Below are 18698 nucleotides of genomic sequence, written 5' to 3'. Positions count from 1 at the left end.
ACAATTGAGTGAATTATATGGAAAGAGACATGCGATCTGGTGAAGCAGAGCGTTAGGTCGAATGTGAACATCAGAAAACTTGCAGGGAGAGCATCGGTTCACCTAACGTAGACAGCGGTAATGTGCGCTTCGTGGAAGAGGCATTCATTGAGCAGTGGACATGTATCTAACGCTAACACTGCGGCTATTTATGGCGACAATATTGTACCAATATGGGTGCAGTAAGCACATCAGTCGATCCTCATATCATCGTAGCGTTCATTTACATATCGACAAAAACATATCTAGACGGAGGTTCGTTTCATGAGTCATGATGGATGCTTTTTTTTTAGTTTGTTGCCACGCAGCTGTGTTGTCGCCGAACGTAGATGTTTTATGATGCTAGGGACAGGGCTATTCGTAGCTTTCTATAATAATAATTGCTGCTAGTAGGCAAGCCATGACAGTTTAGTGAGTAGGTGAAAGGAGGTATAATCTATGCATCTTGTAGTTCCTGAAAGTTTTCCAAATTGTTGCGAGTCACTGTTTACTGTCGTGTAGCACGCGTACAGGAGACGAGGAAAGTAACACATGGTATAGTTTCCTATGTTTCACATTAATTTTCCCAAGTGTAACCGGACATAACGAACGTAGCTGCGTGTTTTCCTGCGCAATATCTCGTGATGAGTCATCACCAGCACAGCTCTGAAACAATGTGTCATTATCACGTGTACGCTTGTGACAAGCGCTGTGAATAACGAAGTTCTGATTTTGGGAGAATAGTATAAAGTGAGCGCCAGTTTGGAGTTACCGGTAGCGCTCAGCGCACTATTCTCCTGGAATTTCGAACGAAGACTCCCGCGACAAAAGCTGTTGAATATGAAGCAGTGCGCATTTTTTTTGGTGATAGGGCTGATTGCCGAACTGGGTGAGCACGTTAATTATCGTATGCGCTGCATTTTTCCACGCAGGTTAGCTTATTGCGGCTTAGCTTAATGTGGTCACAGGTGCAAGGCATTGCCTAACGTTCAATTTGATATGTGAGCTACATCACGTAGGCGCATACTGACACATTGATGTTCGCATACGAGAATAGGTCAAATCAGTGAACAATATCTAGTGTCTTTCGCAAGGAGAGTGGTATGCTCAGATGGGCATGCAAACCTGCCATATTCATTGCCCTAATACTGTGAAGAGCGTTCATAACTTTAAAGCGGTGATGAGTGATAATTGTTTCACTTAGGGAAGCGCTAAATACCGCACACTGCATTGCGCTATTTTAAATGCTATGAGCTGCGAAGCAGTGAACTGCACGCCGCAATATACCTCGTTATTCAATGTTATCAGTAAATACTTATTACTTCCTTGCAATACAGTTTTTGCAATCCGTATTACAAGTTGGTCATAACATGACAACAGGGCAAGAAAGTCGGCACTTTTGGCGTGTAATGAAATTGGATACCTAATTCGAGTGATAGAAAACGTTGTTTACAGCACTCCACATGGCCAACAGCTGGTGTGTACTCTGGGTGCTTAAATTTCGAAGTGTCAACGCAGCTACGTTTGTAGACCTGTGATTCAATGTTGTGAAAGCTTGCTTATGGGCAGGTATAATAGATCTTTCAGTGGGGCTTGAATGAAAGTTATAGCAACAGCACAAGGAAAAGCAATAATTTTAGGTCATGTAAATCACGCCTGTGTCTTGATAAATATATTCTATTTCATGCGGTCGAATCTACACAAGATTCCACCACCTTAAATATTGCTGTCACCGCTTTGCACAGCACAATGTTAAGTATTGAGAATCAAGTGCAATCTCACCCCTATGACGTATTTCCTCTACAGGCACGCACTAGCTGTTTTCCTGCGAATGTCCCTTGGCACACCATTGAAATACGCGGGCCGGTGAAAACCATTCTTGCTTTACCGGTACAAGTATTTCAGTAATACCACCAGCTGTCGGTATGGCCAAATCTGATGAATGTTTACACAGCACAATGTTAGGTATTAAGACTCAAGTGCAATCTCACCCCTATGACGTCTTTCTTCTACAGGCGCGCACTAGCTGTTTTCCTGCGAATGTCCCTTGGCACACCATTGAAATACGCGGGCCGGTGAAAACCATTCTTGCTTTGCCGGTACAAGTATTTCAGTGATACCACCAGCTGTCGGTATGGCCAAATCTGATGAATGTTTGCGATTATTTCCTCGTAGACGTGATATTATGTGTTCCGTAGAAATACTATGCGTTCTGACACCCTCACACCACGACCAAAGGGCGTTTTCAGCTTTGAAAATATTGCCTAATATTTAGTGACAATCGTGATACCTTCAACGTCTACTTTCAAACTCATTAGTTCACCCATTGCACCAGTGCGGCCGCTACATGAACCACTTTTATGCACGCGGAAATTGTCTATCCTTTATTTCTTAGTATTCCTCCCACAAACATATATGGAAGTAGACGCGGTCGAATGAGCTGTAAGAAATGTTCAAAATATTTTCAGTAAAATTTCATATGGCTGCGAATAATAGGCTCCGGCGCCTCGCACCAGCTGGACTTTCGCCGCGTAATCCTAGCGATTACACTGCATGGACGCATGCACCACATTATCGATCCCTCTTGGACTTCATTAGATCCGCAAATATTTTTCATTCATTTAATCATCTTTATTCACCCCCATCCCATACCCCTGTATGCTCTAAAGCATCTACCCTCGCATTTAAGAAAATGTGACCATAAAACACAATTCGATTCATAAGATTAGAAGAATTCGTTGTACTACGTTCCTTTCGGTACATATTATAAGTTATTTTGCCCTGCTTCTTTGAACAGCCTATCATGGAACTGCAGCCCAAGGACCTCCAGGCCCTGGATGGCCACCTCGCCTTGCTCCCGGGGGCGGCGTAAGAAGATACAATTTCTTTAGAAATTTGCGCGAATCTAAAAAAAAAACTGTCAGTACCACAGCAGCATCACGCAAAATCACCTTTCCTGTAGACTTAAATTTTCAGATAAATTTGTGCAGTTTGCAAGGGCACAAAAAAGGGTTCATTACCTGGTCCTCGAGAGTTAATGACAACAGAGCAGTGAAAAGCGTCATTGTTTGCTATTTCCAGCGGCTTGTGCCGGACATGTATAAATCACCCAAGGAAAGTTAGTAATATAAGGTACTGTACAACAGACGAAACGTTTACTAATAAGTACCGAGATTTCAAATGTGTTGTAGCGGAGCATCTAATACTCAAGAAAGCACTTTGTTGAATCAGAAGATAGTTTCAGAATTGTTGATAACATTTATGAATTTTATATTCTGGTACAAAAGAAATGAGCTGAATTTCTGAAACCTCTTGTTCACACTGAGACAGGAGCTACTTTTCAAATTTTCTGTCTGCCCCTATTTTCTTTTTGACGATATCGCTATCATCACTAACTAGGCAATCTGCGATTCAATATTCGCCTTTGACTTTATTGCGAAATGCATTCGAGGGATATCTACAGAATACCTACAAACAAAAACTATTGCTGCTGTTGAAATAAACAATGATTTGCAAAAGTACTTGAGAAATAGCAACTCTAACGAGCATCTAAAATAGTAAATTTAGAACAAAATATTTTAGATACGTGCAAGTATGGCCTGTGATTTTACTACGTTTCGCTAACAAGGAAGTGAGTTTAGTTAACACAGTCAAATCGAAACAAAATGAGCTGCCTGCAGCCGCGGCCACCTCTGTCTATTTCAGCGTGGGTACACCGAGGTAGCGCGCTTTCGGTCCTTACTGGAGACTGTGAAGTGACACTGTATTTAATTTTCGAATTTCATGTTTTATATGTATAACTTGAATCTTGACTATCGCAGCCTGCTTGAGTGGTAACTCGGGTGTCATGATAGTCTCTAGCAATTAGAAGCACGTAAACGCTAACTTACGCGGCGAAAATGTTTTCGCGTACTACCAGTGAGAATGTGGCATGCGAGAGAATAAGAAAAAAAAAAAAAAGAAGAGCCGTGCACGATTCTGGCAGCGTTGGTCCCATTTCATTTTTTTTTTGCCAGTAGTCGTCGTTCTTAAACACCTTCATTAAATAATAATTTTTCGTCTATGTAATGTCTCCCTGAGGAAGAGCGTCGTGTTTCGCAGAAGGTGTCGTGTTTCTGAACCGCGGAAGACGTATTTGAACGCATAGGTAACAAGGCAAAAGGAAAGACGGAATGATGCGTGTCGTGTTAATGCGGAGTTTTGTGCCATGCCCTGCTAGCATGAATACGTAAAACGCAAACGACGGACCGTTTGTATAGTATACAACTAAACAATTGGGCAGCATGTAATAAGACGTGCCCCGCAAGAAGCATATGGGGATCCGCTGTGAAGGAGCACCATTCCACGTGGAATGCCAAAACGGCCATCACCCGACGTTTTGCAAAGGAAGGTGCTATTTGCCATCACAGCCGCTTCACGTCACTATACGTATCACTATATGTATCAGTTATCTCAAATAAAAGTAGAAAGGCATTTAGGATTCCAAAATCAGACGCGATTCTTCCAGTATAGTTATGTAGAGCCGGTGGAATCCCGATGTGACGATTTCCGACTCAAAATAACATAAGCAGTTTTTTTTTTCTTTGAATAAATAACGAGCTTCAAACGTTTTACAGCAGTGTCTTGAAGACCCCGGCTAAGCCGTGATCGGCGCAGCAGCTATGGTGGAGTGGTTCGTATGGTGAGCAATAGGTTTTACGTGCCACGCCGCCTACTAATAGTTGCCGCGACCGAGACTGTTGATGTGCGATGGCGTGAATGATCTGCCTCGTCAGAGGAAGCAATGACACGGTGAAGGCCTCTGGCGTTATACTTCGCGACAACAGCGGGCTGCGCCCGCTCTTGTCGCGAATTGTAGCGCCGGTAGCTTGTTACAAAGCAAAGGGTAATTCAGGAGATAGGGAAGATCCAAATTAGTGGCTTCTGTAACTGTGTTGAGTCGCAACGCCAGAACATGTATTCGAATGAGTTCCGCTGGAGGCTTGCATGGCAGCTACTCATTGTAGTGTAATGGTCATGTATTTGGTACCGTCCCTTGGTATTGTAGAACTTAGATTACAGGTAACATTCCAAACAATAAAAAGACTAAAGCCTCTATAAACAACTGAGAAAATATTGAGCGAGCAAGAATATTCAAGGCAGCTCTCGGATGTATACACATTTTAAAGGCATGTAACAATCAAAAAAAGCAAATTGTAATACAAAAAATTTTGCATAACTTGTCTGGTCATAACACATAGGAATTCCTCAGACATGTGACGGTGTTTCATGTTTTTTTTTTTTTGCTCAATGTAGCGAAAGGCGATGATTCCTTTTACGTCTCGACAATGATTTTTTTCTGTAACGCAAAGTTCGTCATGGATGTTTGCTCTCATTATTTCAACATTAAGGCGGCCCCTTCGCCTGTGTACCTCCGTTATCTAGATCCAGGAGTAGCGCTGAAACAGTCGTTATGGAGACTGTCTTTTAATTAGCAGTGTAAAAACATTGTACTGGGTAGTTAACACATTGTACATGTTGGAAAAGGTCCACTGCTACAGAAGCCTTCCATATAAGACAGAATACTGGGTAGGATTTTTAAGCGATAATGACAATTATGAATTTTACATCATTAATGAAACAGTAGCAGCCGTCATACTGAAGCGGAACAGGAGATATAGAATAACGGTAGTGAAAGCCTATGCTCTAGCCTCCAGTCATGATGATGAAGAAGTCCAACAATTTTATGAAGGTATTGAATTAGCACTGAAGAACATGAAAACTCAGTATACTGTAGTCATGTGCGACTTCAATTCAAAAGTGGTGAAAAAATAGGCTGGTGACGAAGAAATTCGCGAGTAAGCCAATACTGGGACCACTAAATGAGAGATGGTGGTAGAATTCTCGAAAGAAACAGGCTCCAAATAATTAATACCTCTTTCGGGAATCACAGTAACGGGTAAGTGGACTTGGAACAGTCCTCATGGACAAACAAGAAATGAAATAGGTTTCATAATCTCTGCCGATCCCAGTATAGTATGGAATGTAGAGGTGTGAGATAGGGTAAAGGTGGCGTGGGGGTGCAGTTACCATAGTTACACGTAGACATTATCTTTTTCAGTGAATATTTTCACCGTGTAAAAAAAAATGTTATTGGTCCGCGCGGGACGCGGCCGCATGTATCGGAAGTTTCTAGAATGCTATCGATGGTTCTGTTGTCACCAAAGCTTGTGTAATCTGATTGAACTTCCGAAGCAAATTGTGTAGAACTTTCTGAAAGAGATGCGGTCACCACCGTTTAGGCCGGAACCTTCGATGACTGGTGTATAAAAGCCGATGCCCTTCACCGACAGATGAGATTTTCGACGATCACCGAATGTGTTCACTGCTATCATTGGGTTTTAAGCGTAGCCTGTATTTGTGACCACAGGTTTGCCCAATAAAAGTTAGTTTCGTCATTCACAGTATTAACGTAGCATCTGCTGGAAGTCCTTTGCGTTCATGTACCGGACACCCCCGCAAAGCCGTGACCGAAGCCCGAACGAAGAAGACAACACCAACGTCACCAAGAACCAGCGAGGTAGCCACAGGCTGCAAGAACTGCCCCCGGACTACGGACTTTTGTCTGAGACGACCATGAAGATCGTCGCCAAGTCAACGCCAATCGCAGCCCCAACGCCTCCCGCCATGCTGCAACAGCCCAGGGAGCCACCGACCTTCCGTGGATCATCATTTGAAGACCCCTATAACTGGCTGGAGACATATGAAGGGGTCGCTGCATTGAACAACTGGAACTACGACGACAAGCTCTGGCATGTGTATACTTCGCCTTAGCAGACGCCGTCAGGACGTGGTTTCAGAACCGGGAATCAACCCTGACTACATGGGACCTGTTCATCAACGGCTCCCTGCACACGCTCACGAGCATCGTGCACTAAGAGCGAGCGCAAGATCTACTGGAAACCCGAATGCAGGTACCGAACAAGAACATCGCGATCATTACGGAGGAGATGATTCGCCTCTTCCGACACGCTGACCGAGACATGTCGGAAGAGAAAAAAGCTCACATTGTGATTCGCGGTATAAAGCAAGAGCTTTTATCGGGATTGATACGCAACCCGCGTAAGACCGTTGCCCAATTTGTTTCCCAGGCCACAACAATTGAGATGACGCTCGATATGCGGACAAGGCAAAACAACCACCGACCGCTGACGCAAACTACAGTGACGTTAAAGCACACGGCCGCGGCGACCTGTTAGATAGCATCAGAGCGGTCGTTCGCGAGGAACTGCAGAAGCTCTTTGCAAGGTCGCAGCCTCAAGTGGCCTATATCGCCCACATCGTCAAAAAAGAGGTTCAGCGATCACTTCAAGTTCCTAAGGTGCAACCACAACCACCGCAGCCCCAGCCGGAAGCGATGGCCTGCGCCGCCATCGCCTGCCGTCAAAGTTCCCCTCATCGACCGCGCCGGGGCCCCGTACCGCAGGAATTCTGTCGTACACCCCCACTGCCAACAGGATGCCCACCCGTCGCCCAGCGCAGCTATCCGAGGAAGACAGGCATTTGGCACGCCCCCGACCACCGCCCGCTCTACTATACCTGCGGGGAAGTCGGACATGTCGACCGCCAATGTCCTTACCGCGAAATAGGAGTACGAGGGTTCGACATCAACTCTCCGCGCCCGCAGCAAGGTGAACGCTCTCGAAATATCGCCGACTACGTCGCCACCACCCTGTGGAGCCCTGGACGACTCGTTCACCGTCACCAGGCCGCTACCTGTCGCCGCAGCGCCGACCATACACTGGCCTAGCCCATATCAGGAAAACTCAAAGCAGCAACCGATGGAGCTGCAGTTGGTATTCGTCGAAATGAAGATCCTCAGCCGCCAACGAAGACGCCGAAGACACTATCTAGAAAACATAACAAGGACACGCCGCCATCCCGACGAAGCCTGAAAAGAAATAATGCACCGACCAAGGACCTGACGAGGTGAAGTACCAGCCACACGTCAACGCGACGCCGCCGGGATTGGACGCCTAGACCTAACCGGAAGACAAAATAAAGAGCCACCAACCCCTGATGTATTGCTGTACGGCCACGCAGTCACTGCATTAGTAGACACAGGAGTCGACTACTCAGTCGTGAGTGGACCCTTCGCCACCAAGTTGAAGAAAGTTAGGATGGTGTGGGAAGGCCCCTAAGTTCGGACCGCAGGAAGACACCTAATACGGCCGAGGATGACTTAGCGAGAAGCTTTTACGCCGATATTTTGGACCCTACAAGATCACTCGACGCATTGGCGCACTCAACTATGAGGTCGTGCCCGACCGCATTTCCCTATCACAGCGGCACCACTCAGGACCTGAAAGAGTCAACGCTGTGCAACTTAAGCCGTTCTACGAGTGCTAGCGAACTTTGGGACTTTGCATAGCTGTATTTTAGGCTTTCTGTTTTAGTCCGTGTTACTTGGGACTTTGTTTCTTTGCTTGTGTTCTTTCTTTCATTTGTTAAGTGTTATTTTCGCTCTCCTGTTATCTTTGTAACTTCGGGAGGATGCTTTTGGGGAGGGGGCCGTGACACGTGGACTTGTTTATCTTTTCGGGTGACTACGTTTCACCGTCTAACAAATGTTATCGCTCAGCGCGGGACGCACCTGCATCTATCGGAAATTTCTCGAATGTTATCGATGGTCCTGTATTCACTGAAGCTTGCGTAATCTGATTGCATGTGCGACGCGAATTGCGCAGAACTTTCTTGAACACACGCGGGCACCACCAATTACTCTGGAACCTTCGTTGACTCGTGTATAAAAGCCGACGCGCTTGACCAGCAGAAGATATTTTCAGAATCGCTGACTGTGCTCGCCGCTGTCGCTGTGCTTTAAGAGTAACTTTTTTTGTGGGCACAGGCTCGCCCAATAAAGTTTAGTTTCGTCATTCACACTATTACTACTGTGTACTTTACCGCCACTACTACGTTACAGTAGGTTAGACACGTCTAGGATTTATCTCAGTTTCAAGGGAAGAGAGAGTAAAATTAGTTCAAAAGAGACAGGTCTACTTGGCCGCAGTAAGATCAAGGCAGACGAACTCAGACTGGTGTTCGCAAACAGATATGTAGCTTTAGGACAGGCTATATAAAGCAATGAACGGAACCATAAATCGGCTGATTTCAGAAGCAAAAAAAAAAGTGGGAAGCAGGGAACCAAACCAACGACTAGGTAAGCTCTCCAAAGCAACGAAGGACCTAATAAAGGAGCGTGAAAGCATGAAAGTGTCTAACTTAGGAGATCAGATAAAATTCGCTGAACTGTCAAAACTGATCCACAAGAAGAAAGTAAGAGATATTCGAAATTATAACGTGGGAATGCTTGAGGAAGCAATAAAAAATGGCCGCAGCATGAGGTCAGTGATAACAAAACCTGGCATTGGACAAGCCATCATTTACGAACTGAAAGATAAGCAGAGTAACGTCATCATCAATCTTTATGACATAGTAAATGCAGGAGAAGAATTCTATGCTAAATTGTAGAGTAGCCAGAGCAGCCACGCTACGTTCATACGAAGTAGTGATGAACAGGGTACATATGCTCTTTATGTAACTAGCAAAGAAGTTCCAAGGGCCTTCCAAGTTCCAACACAAGAGCCGGAGAAAAGGAGCAGGAAGAGATGACTGAATAGTCGATGTAATCAAAGATGAAGGAGATATCATGCTTGGAATGCTTGTGGCCCTCACAACTTCAAGCGTACGAGAGCGCTGGGAAAATACTAACATTATACTAATACACAGGATGGAAGACGTAAAAGACTGAAAAATGATAGGCCCATTAGTTTTCTTTCAGTATTGCATAAACAATTTACCAAGCTAATTTCTAATAGATTAAGGGCAACACTTCAGTCAAACAAATATACAGGCTGGCTTCAGGAATAGTTATTCTACAATGAATCTCATCCATTTAATCAAACAGGTAATCGAGAAATCTCATAAGTACAATTAACCCCTTAATATGGCTCACATACATTAAGAAAAGGCCTTTGATTGAGTACAGATTCAAGCAGTAATAGAAGCTTTGCGTAATCAAGGTGCACGAATGCATTCGTTAATGGGTTTGGAAATGCCTGAAAATCTTCCGTGGCTACCTTAGTTCCCCACAAGAAAAACAGAAAATTACCTATCAAGAAAATGGTGGCACAAGCAGACACAATTTCTCCAATGCTATTCACTGTATGCTTAGAAGTATTCAAGCTATTAGACTGGGAAGGCTTCGAGGTTAGAATCAACGGCAAATATCTCAGCAACTTTGGGTTCGCGGATGACATTGTCTTGTTCAGCAAGAATGGGAATTAATTACAACAAATGATTGGAGGTCTTCACCAAGAAACGCAAGGATGGGGATCAAGATTAAGATGCATAGGATAAAAATAATGTGCAACAACCTGGCGGGGGATAATACTTCAAGGCCACCAATTAGGCTATAGCAATTGTACAGGAGTACATATATTTAACTGAATTACTCACAGAGGACCCTGATCATGAGACGGTTTTTCTGAGATATGTAGCTGATTGCTTCTCCATAATTCACAAGGATGTTTTCACTGTCTTCACTGTTCGTCTTACGAGTGTGGAAAACGCGATTCAGTTTACTGCCGTGCAAGAAGCAAACGGTTGTTTGCCATTTCTTGATGTTATTTTCAAGCGCCGTGATTCTGACGTTTCTTGCAACGTCTACAGGAAGCCCATACATACATCCGCTTACCTGCATTTTAGCACGTTACATCCGAATTCGCACAAAACATCTGTTCCAACTACGTTGTTACAGCTAGCAAGAACCGTTCGCACAAGCCAGAAGGGCCGCACGTGTGATATTGAGAGCATATGTGAAGATTTAGAAACCTGTGGCTACCCTCCGTCCTCTTTACCCTCGGTACGGAATAAAGCGTCACTCCCAGCAAGACAGCGTCCTACGTCGTCTCGGAAGGAGAGAGATGCCATTCCATATGTCCCTAGCAATAGTGCGGCCATCGCTCGTATCATTTGCAGGTACCACGTCATTTTTGCATGTGCCCACTCGCAAACGAAGAAATACTTTAGTAAACGTAAAAGACACGTTGCCTCAGAAAAGTTTACGTCATAACATGCGAGAACTGTGATTACGAGTGTATTGGCGAGACGGGTGACTTCATGAAATGTGTGAAACGTCGTCAGTATGATGTCCGAAAACGGCACGTGGCCTTGAGTGCCCTTGCTGTTCATGTGGGATCTAGAATCCCTGCATTTACAAACCACGGCACACACGCTATAGGAATGACGGGAAACTTCTGACGGTGTGTACTCGCTACTTGCGTCACGTACTGTAACGTACATAAATGCATTGTGCCTGTATTTTGGTTTTATTTTGGACAACGTCCCCGTATGGGCAGCCGAAACGTAATTAAATCTTCACTTATCTTGTTCGGTGAATCTTTTCGCGCTTCTTCAATAAGTATTTTCCTGGCCAGACGGCCAGCCGTCAGACGTAATATTTCAAAGAAAAGTGCACAGTTATTGCATTCTACCGGTTCTACCACATGGATCAGAAAATCGGAGGTTAACATTCAAGCTCGATAACAAGCTAAGGAATGCGCGAAGGGCGATGGAACGAAAAATGTTAGGGGTAACGTTAAGAGACAGCAAGAGAGTTGTGTGGATCAGCGAGCAAGTTGATCTCGAGCGTTAACTGATATTGTAGTTGCCATTAGGAAAAAAATTCACCAATAATTCCGATACTCCCTAATGCTAAATTTGTGCGCAGCTGCCTAAATAATTTGAACGCAGTTGTATACAGACCTCGCAGACAGCACGCGCTACTCTAGGGCCATTTCGTAGCCATTGTCGACGCGCTATGCTTTTCTCGTCACGCTTTCTCCATACCTTCCTGCGCTTTCCGTCTCATGGTGCCGCTGCGCCCTCCTCTGTGCTTTCGTCCTCGGGCCTCTTCGTTCTCGCCGATTTTCATCTTTTCATCTGTCACTGCGCTTGTTGGCTCAGTTGTGCCGCCGCCGACGACGTCGCCTCCAGCGCGTGCCGCAGCAACGGGCGCCTAAGAGCTGCGCTCTAGAATGAAATTGGGCAGGACGTGTGATGGGTCGGATAGATAACCGGTGGACCATTACAGTTACAGATTGGGTTCCTAGGGAATGGACGTGCAATCGAGGACGTCAGAAAACTACGTGGCGTGTTCAAATTAGGAAATTTGCCGGCACCAGTTTGAATCAGCTGGCGCGAGACAGGGGTAATTGGAGGTCGCAGGAAGGGACCTTCGTCCAACACGAACGTAAAGATAGGCTACTTCTGCTGATGGCGATATGTTACAAACGCATTCCCAAGTGTTTGTGTACGTACATTTACCAGAGAAAAGATGGTATCCCTCGTCGCTTGACATTACCTATAGCTTGCTAAACAATTTATTTTCTGATGTCGTCATGCCAAGAAATGGGACACAAGGCTAAAACGCACCACGGAAGTTGATGAAAATCAGGCTTTGGTGGCATGCCGTCTTTAGTATATGTGAATCTCTGTTATTTGTCATGGAAAGCCTAGGGCCGCTGACGCGCTCTTTCAGTGCACGAGCTTTGGTCTTCGCCAAGGGGCGGAGAGAGAGGAGGAAAAAGTTTAATGATATTGCATTCAGAGAGGTCGGCCTGAGGTACATTCATCCACTCGGCTACCCTTCGCTGGTGGAAGGAAAGAGTGAAGAAAGAGGAACACGATGAGTGACGATGACGACAGGAGGATGATTTAAAACTATTAGCACGCAATTAGGTCTACTAAAGAAATGCATGATAGCCAGGCAGGCAAATCCTAGACAACCTGCACTAAATGCTCGTACCAAATATTGTCATGGAGGAGGGATTCGATCGCATATTTCGGCCGCATGAGGCAAAGTCTCGTGCAAAACGACTTTTTCATTTGTTTACTGAATTGAAATGTCTCTTTCTTGCATTAACTTTTATTCTTAGCCTCCACTTCCGCCCCCTGGATTGGGCAGACCTTGCCGTAACGAAACCAGTGGAGGAAAGAACCAGACGGCAGTGCAGCCGGCAACGAACGGGACCAACACTACAAGCGGGGGTACTTGACAAGTGGAATAGAGATTGCCACATAGCGTGCACTCCTCGTGCAATGGAGATATGTCACAGCGGGTGCACGCTCTGAGAACAATAAACGTGACAAAAACAGACGAGGCACTTTCTCTGCGGCTGAGTGCGACTTTCCAGTTATAGTCGCGCTCCGGATACACGGGATTTGCAATGGCACATCTCGCATGCCTGTCTCGAAAACGGAAGCTGTGACACTAACGCTCACGGAACACACGAGCAGAAAGTCCGGTTTTGTTGCTGTGTTTCTGCAATATAGGTTGTTCATGTTTGAACTGTTCGCGCATACACGGTAAAAAGTGTTTACATAATTAAAACAGGCGGCATCGGTAAACCTAAAGCAATAATCTAAAGTGATTGTACAGAAACCGTCGACAATGACTGTGCATATAACCAAATAGGCGAACGGCTCTCGAAAGCTAGCCGTTCGCTTTAATAAAGAAAATATGCGCTTCAAGAAGCTTATTTGTTGCATGGAGAACATTTCGGTAGAGTTTGTGGTTTCATTGTGTAATTCCGTCGCAAACAGTGCCGTTAGCCAGTGGAGGCTTTGCGGTACCGGAGCATTTTGCTCCAGCTGACGAAGGCGGTGAGAGCGGCGGCAGGTAAGGAGGGCTATCCTTTGCGAGCTCACCCACATCATCTTATCTTTCAGACGCCCAATGAGCTCTCGCGCTGCAACAAGTACCAGCATACAGACTCGTTTTTCCCTTACACGTACCACCCTGATTGTAGATGACGTTACGAGTACATGTCCACAACGCATTGTTGCTCATTGCCTACTATCAAAACCTTCGCGAAAGTGTTGGATGTTTGACCAAGTCTGATGACTATGTATTATGTCATACAGAGAAGTAATTGGTTTCCGGAAACAACGTTTCCATAATATTTTTATCAGTCTGGTATATTTACTGTTATTGTTTGGCGACAAAGCAGTTCCGTAATTTGGCTGTCTCAGAAAGCGCACTTGCTCTCTCCGCCTTTGTATCGTTGGTGAAAGCCCAATCACTGTTCACGAAAGCAGACTAAAGAGCCAAGAAAGTTATTCACGTAAATACAGAGACATCGACATGAACGATGTCTTGGAAGGGAATAGATGGCGCAAAAATCGCAGGATGAAATAACGGGGCCACTAGGAGAACGATGTGACGTTATCCTGCGGAATGAAAAAGAACTTTGGAAAGGCCTAATATTTGTTAATTTAGTCTGCAGTGTTTAAACTATATCGTTAAATTCAACCTAAAAAATAATAACCTTTCCAGACATTAGGACCATAAATATGTGGGAAAAATTCTAATAGGTACTGTGTACCACCTTGTACCCTCTGGCGAAACACCAAAAAAAAAAAAAACGATTATTTAACAGGCTCTACCCGAATGCTTTCTTCTGTATTGACATAATTCTTGATATCAAATAGCCTGTTCCTTTCAAATTCACGCATCAAATTCGAGCATTACGCTAGCATTGTTTCATGTATTTGTGTAAGCGATTGTGCCATGCAGGTAAAGAAATCCTTAAAATATGTAAACATCGGGCGTGCATAACAACTCTCATATCCATGCACCAATGAGCGTGCATTAGTTCCCGAAAAATGATGGGGTGTCTACACCATGGTAGTGCCCCCACGATTCCACTTATCACGCTCCCTTGCGATTACTTGTGTTTAAGGCTAAAACGAACACTTAGTGTTGAGCATTTTCACGATGCGAATGAGATAAATAGGAACTTTAGGATGCCATGAAGACACGAGGTCGCGGGATCGAATCCCGGCCATGGCGGCCGCATTTCGATGGTGGCGAAATACGAAAACACCCGTGTGCTTAGATTTAGGTGCACGTTAAAGAACCCCAGGTGGTCGAAATTTCCGGAGTCCTCCACTACGGCGTGCCTCATAATCAGAAAGTTGTTTTGGCACGTAAAACCCCATAATTTAAATCCCATGAATAGCGATAATTGCAAGTGACATGTACATAGCCTTTTTACGGAACTTTCTACACTCTTTGGGATGATATACAGTGCAGCTCTTTTGTTACCGGGACGGCTAAAAGAACAACTTCACTGCTGTCATTTTATTCGAAGCTCTGCTATGATCCTGTCGCTTGGGGTACGAGGACAAAAACGAATCATAAAATGTGCTCACAATGCGGAGCAGAATATTACAAATTTATGCGAATGATAATAGTTTTTTTCTCAAATTCGCGATGAGCGCCATAATTATCCAAGCACTCTTGCTTAGGGAGGACGAAATATAATTTTATTACATGGAGGCACTCAACTACGCATACCAGGACACAAGCAAAAGCTATCCCGATGATGGGAAAGCCACAGTCGAATACAACCTGAGACAAAATTTAAGACACATGGATGACGCGAACAAATTGCGGAAGGCAACATTTGACCTTTCGATGCATACAACATATTATGAAAGTAGATGAGTTGACAGAATTCAACTGCAGTAGACGTATCTCTAAGAAACAAGTGAAGCACAATTTAATTACAGAATATATATATGCTTGACTGATCAAAATGATAATTATGTTATGTTGATATTGTATTACTAGAGCCGAACTTCTAAATTGTCTAGACCTTTTTAATGGCGTGTCAAATATGAGAGCATATAACAGATCTTGTCTTTCTTCTTGTGTGCCTTATTTCTTTTATATGAAGAATGACAGTAATATTAAATTGTCCATTAGAATAATATTTTCACATTTTTTTTTCACATGTCAAAGTTCTGTTCTTACCTATGTGCCTAGACGGAAATTGGTTATACATTGTTTTTGTTTTGTTTTGGGATATGTAGTGATGCCTTCTATTCGTATTTACTATGTGTATGACAAGAGACATATGCATATGCGAAACAATTTGAGGCGCAGGGTGTTCTGTCAGCCTATGTGCATTTAGTCCCTGGCTCCTCTACTCTTGAAGTACTACAAAGAATCAATGTCCAAAAATCAAATCAAATAAGAAAAAGACGTAAGCATTGTGTGTATTAGTATGATGAAGTTGTAGAATAGTTCTCAACGCAGAACGAAGCGGCGCGACAAGTCTATTGCCTCGAAGACAGAGTACTTTGATGTTGCACATTGTTTCGCATAGTTGGAAGAAATATCTAACGAAAAAAATTCTCATTAATTTTTAGCTGCCCTTCGTGTTCCGTAAAGTTTGACTGACAACTTGACTGTCACCGTATTTTAAGCTTGAAGTAGAGCAAATATGCCTGTCTCTGTTTCTCGGACAAACATCTCTTGAAAACACTTTGAAATAATATTTCACGTGTCGATGCCAGTTTATTTGATTTCTTTTGAGTGTGCTTTCAAACTCAATAATAAATATGGCATTAGCCAAATTCATATTCATAGGCTGTCTGATCCATGCAAAGTCTGATCCAGGACCGTTTTAACATTCGCACACGGAGTACGCGTACGCCGAGAATGAAAGTATGTATTTTGCACAATATGTACAATAGCATAAAGCAGCCAACCCCACTACGAGCTTGCGCAGCGCTTCTTGACCATCTTGTCTTCTTCGCGTTCAAAGCACAGTTGTCGCGTTCATGCATAAACGCCACGTAATGATAATTAAGCAACCGCTCCATCCTAAAGCGGACGTTCAAATGAAATAATTAATGGCGTCCGGCCACGTCGAAAACTATTTTGGTGCTAAAGCGTCCAATGGCCTATTGAGCGAAAAAGCTGGCGTCTGCCATCTTAGGCGGGGAAATGACACCAGAACTCGCTTTGCCACTGCCTGCGACGCCAAGTCACGAGCGCGGCTCGATGGAGGACAGCGGGCGAAAGGAAACACTTGCTGCCCGCTAGCGCGACGGGTGTTACGTGATGAGAGAGAACGTCGCCTCGACGCACGTCACCCTCACTCTCACTCGCACACCTGCGCAGAGTCAGGTGCTGGCAGAGCGGGCGAAACGGAACATGTGCTTGCGTTAGTGCGCCAGGTGTTGCACAAGCGGAGTGGCCATTGCCACGCAGGTGGCATGCGGCGTTGGCACCGCATGCTGCCGCCGCTGCTTGCTGTTTCGGGCAGCACGTAAAGTTTTGGTACATTACTCGCAGCCCAAAACTCCAATGGATGCTCAGCGCTGTTGAATTGGATATTAACGCTTTCGCATTCACAACTCTTAAGTGCTTAGGTGTCCTCGAATCTTGTATTATAAACTTGATTTTCTCACTTTTTTTGACCAAAACCTAAATATACACAAAACTAGAAATGTTTATCGACCACGGAACCTCAGAAACCGTTATATATTAGACAAATTTCAGCAGCTAGTAAACCTGTTCAACATTATATAGGGTGTCCTTGCTAACAAAAGCCAAGCTGCGGAAAAAAAAGATAAAGCATCACGTTGCAAGATACGATTAAAAGACCCGCGCCTTTTGGTCATCAGACCTTTGACGACCGAAAACTGTAGGTCTTGTAATGGTATCTTGCGTTATGATATTTTTTTCTTTTTTTTCTTTGAACACCTTGGCTAACTTTAGCTGGGACAGACGGTATATGCTGTTCGAGTATGCTAGTGCAGGCTCAACAGCACGACACCATGCTGCATTCCTAGGCTTCGCCAACATTCGGCCTTTCCTCAGATCCTGTGTTGCGTCAAAAGTTTTGCGGTTTACAGCACAATATTGTCGCAATGGTCAGATATACTAGTGGACCCGAGTATGGATTAGATTATCTTGAAAACAAGATGACCATAGTAAAATGCTGCAAATAAAACTAGTACTATTTAGGCCAAGACTGCATGAAAGATGATGTGACAGAAGGTATACTCCTTGATCCACTTATCTATAGATACAATAACAATGGACTTTGTGGTGCTTTTAAGTCACCTACCACAGGTGTCCAGTGCAAGACAACTTCATTCGAGCACAACCTGCTGATGGCTTCGGCTTCTAGCATATATTTGCAAACAGGAGTCTTACCAAATACGGAAACACTATATGCCCAGTCACTCCAGAAGTCCCAATTTAAGTCCACAAATTACATAATATCTATACGACTGAGCGCGGCCACTCGCTCATTGCCAGAGCCTTCATCACTGCCCTGCGGATTGTGCCACTAAGGGTACATAAAACTTAGATTTCTACGGTAAGAATGCGCCAGAACTATGTGATGTTGCCTGCTCAGCGAACAAAAGAGCGGTAGGCAGCTCACAGATATGTCAGTAGCTATCGTACTTCTAGCTTCAAATTACATTGTGTATTTATGTATAAGGTCTCGCTAACCTATTTTTACTCCTAAACTTTTTCGTGGCTATAGATATTACTGCAAGGCTCTGGTATTGTTAACTCGATCATCTGTCAAAAATTTAGAGTCAGTGTTATAAAAAAAAATTAAACGCGCCTATCACGCAATAAAGACTAAACATAACCTAGGTGTGCTGGGACATGCGTGTTTAAAATAGGGTTTCAAGGGATCGGGACGACTTGCACAAGACAGGGGCTTTCGATATACGTATGTGCAGGAGAAAATGCTTCTCGAAGAAATTAAGATAGCGCGAAATGAGATGTAACGCGTTGTGCAAAGCGTTCCATGCAATGCACTCCA

General features: G+C 44.2%; 1 long non-coding RNA gene across 1 annotated transcript; it reads left to right on the top strand.

Moving 5' to 3' along the window:
- The first annotated feature begins 777 nt into the window (after positions 1-777).
- On the top strand, positions 778-13214 carry LOC140216438 (uncharacterized). The gene is made up of 3 exons (XR_011893107.1): positions 778-907; positions 2816-2886; positions 12996-13214. It is a non-coding gene; the product is annotated as an uncharacterized lncRNA (long non-coding RNA).
- The last annotated feature ends 5484 nt before the right edge of the window (positions 13215-18698 follow it).

This window comes from Dermacentor andersoni, chromosome 3 (genome assembly GCF_023375885.2).
Source record: "Dermacentor andersoni chromosome 3, qqDerAnde1_hic_scaffold, whole genome shotgun sequence".
In the NCBI taxonomy this organism is placed as follows: Eukaryota; Metazoa; Arthropoda; class Arachnida; order Ixodida; family Ixodidae; genus Dermacentor; species Dermacentor andersoni.
Note: the sequence above shows the minus strand (reverse complement) of the source record. Positions and strands in the feature narration are given on the sequence as shown.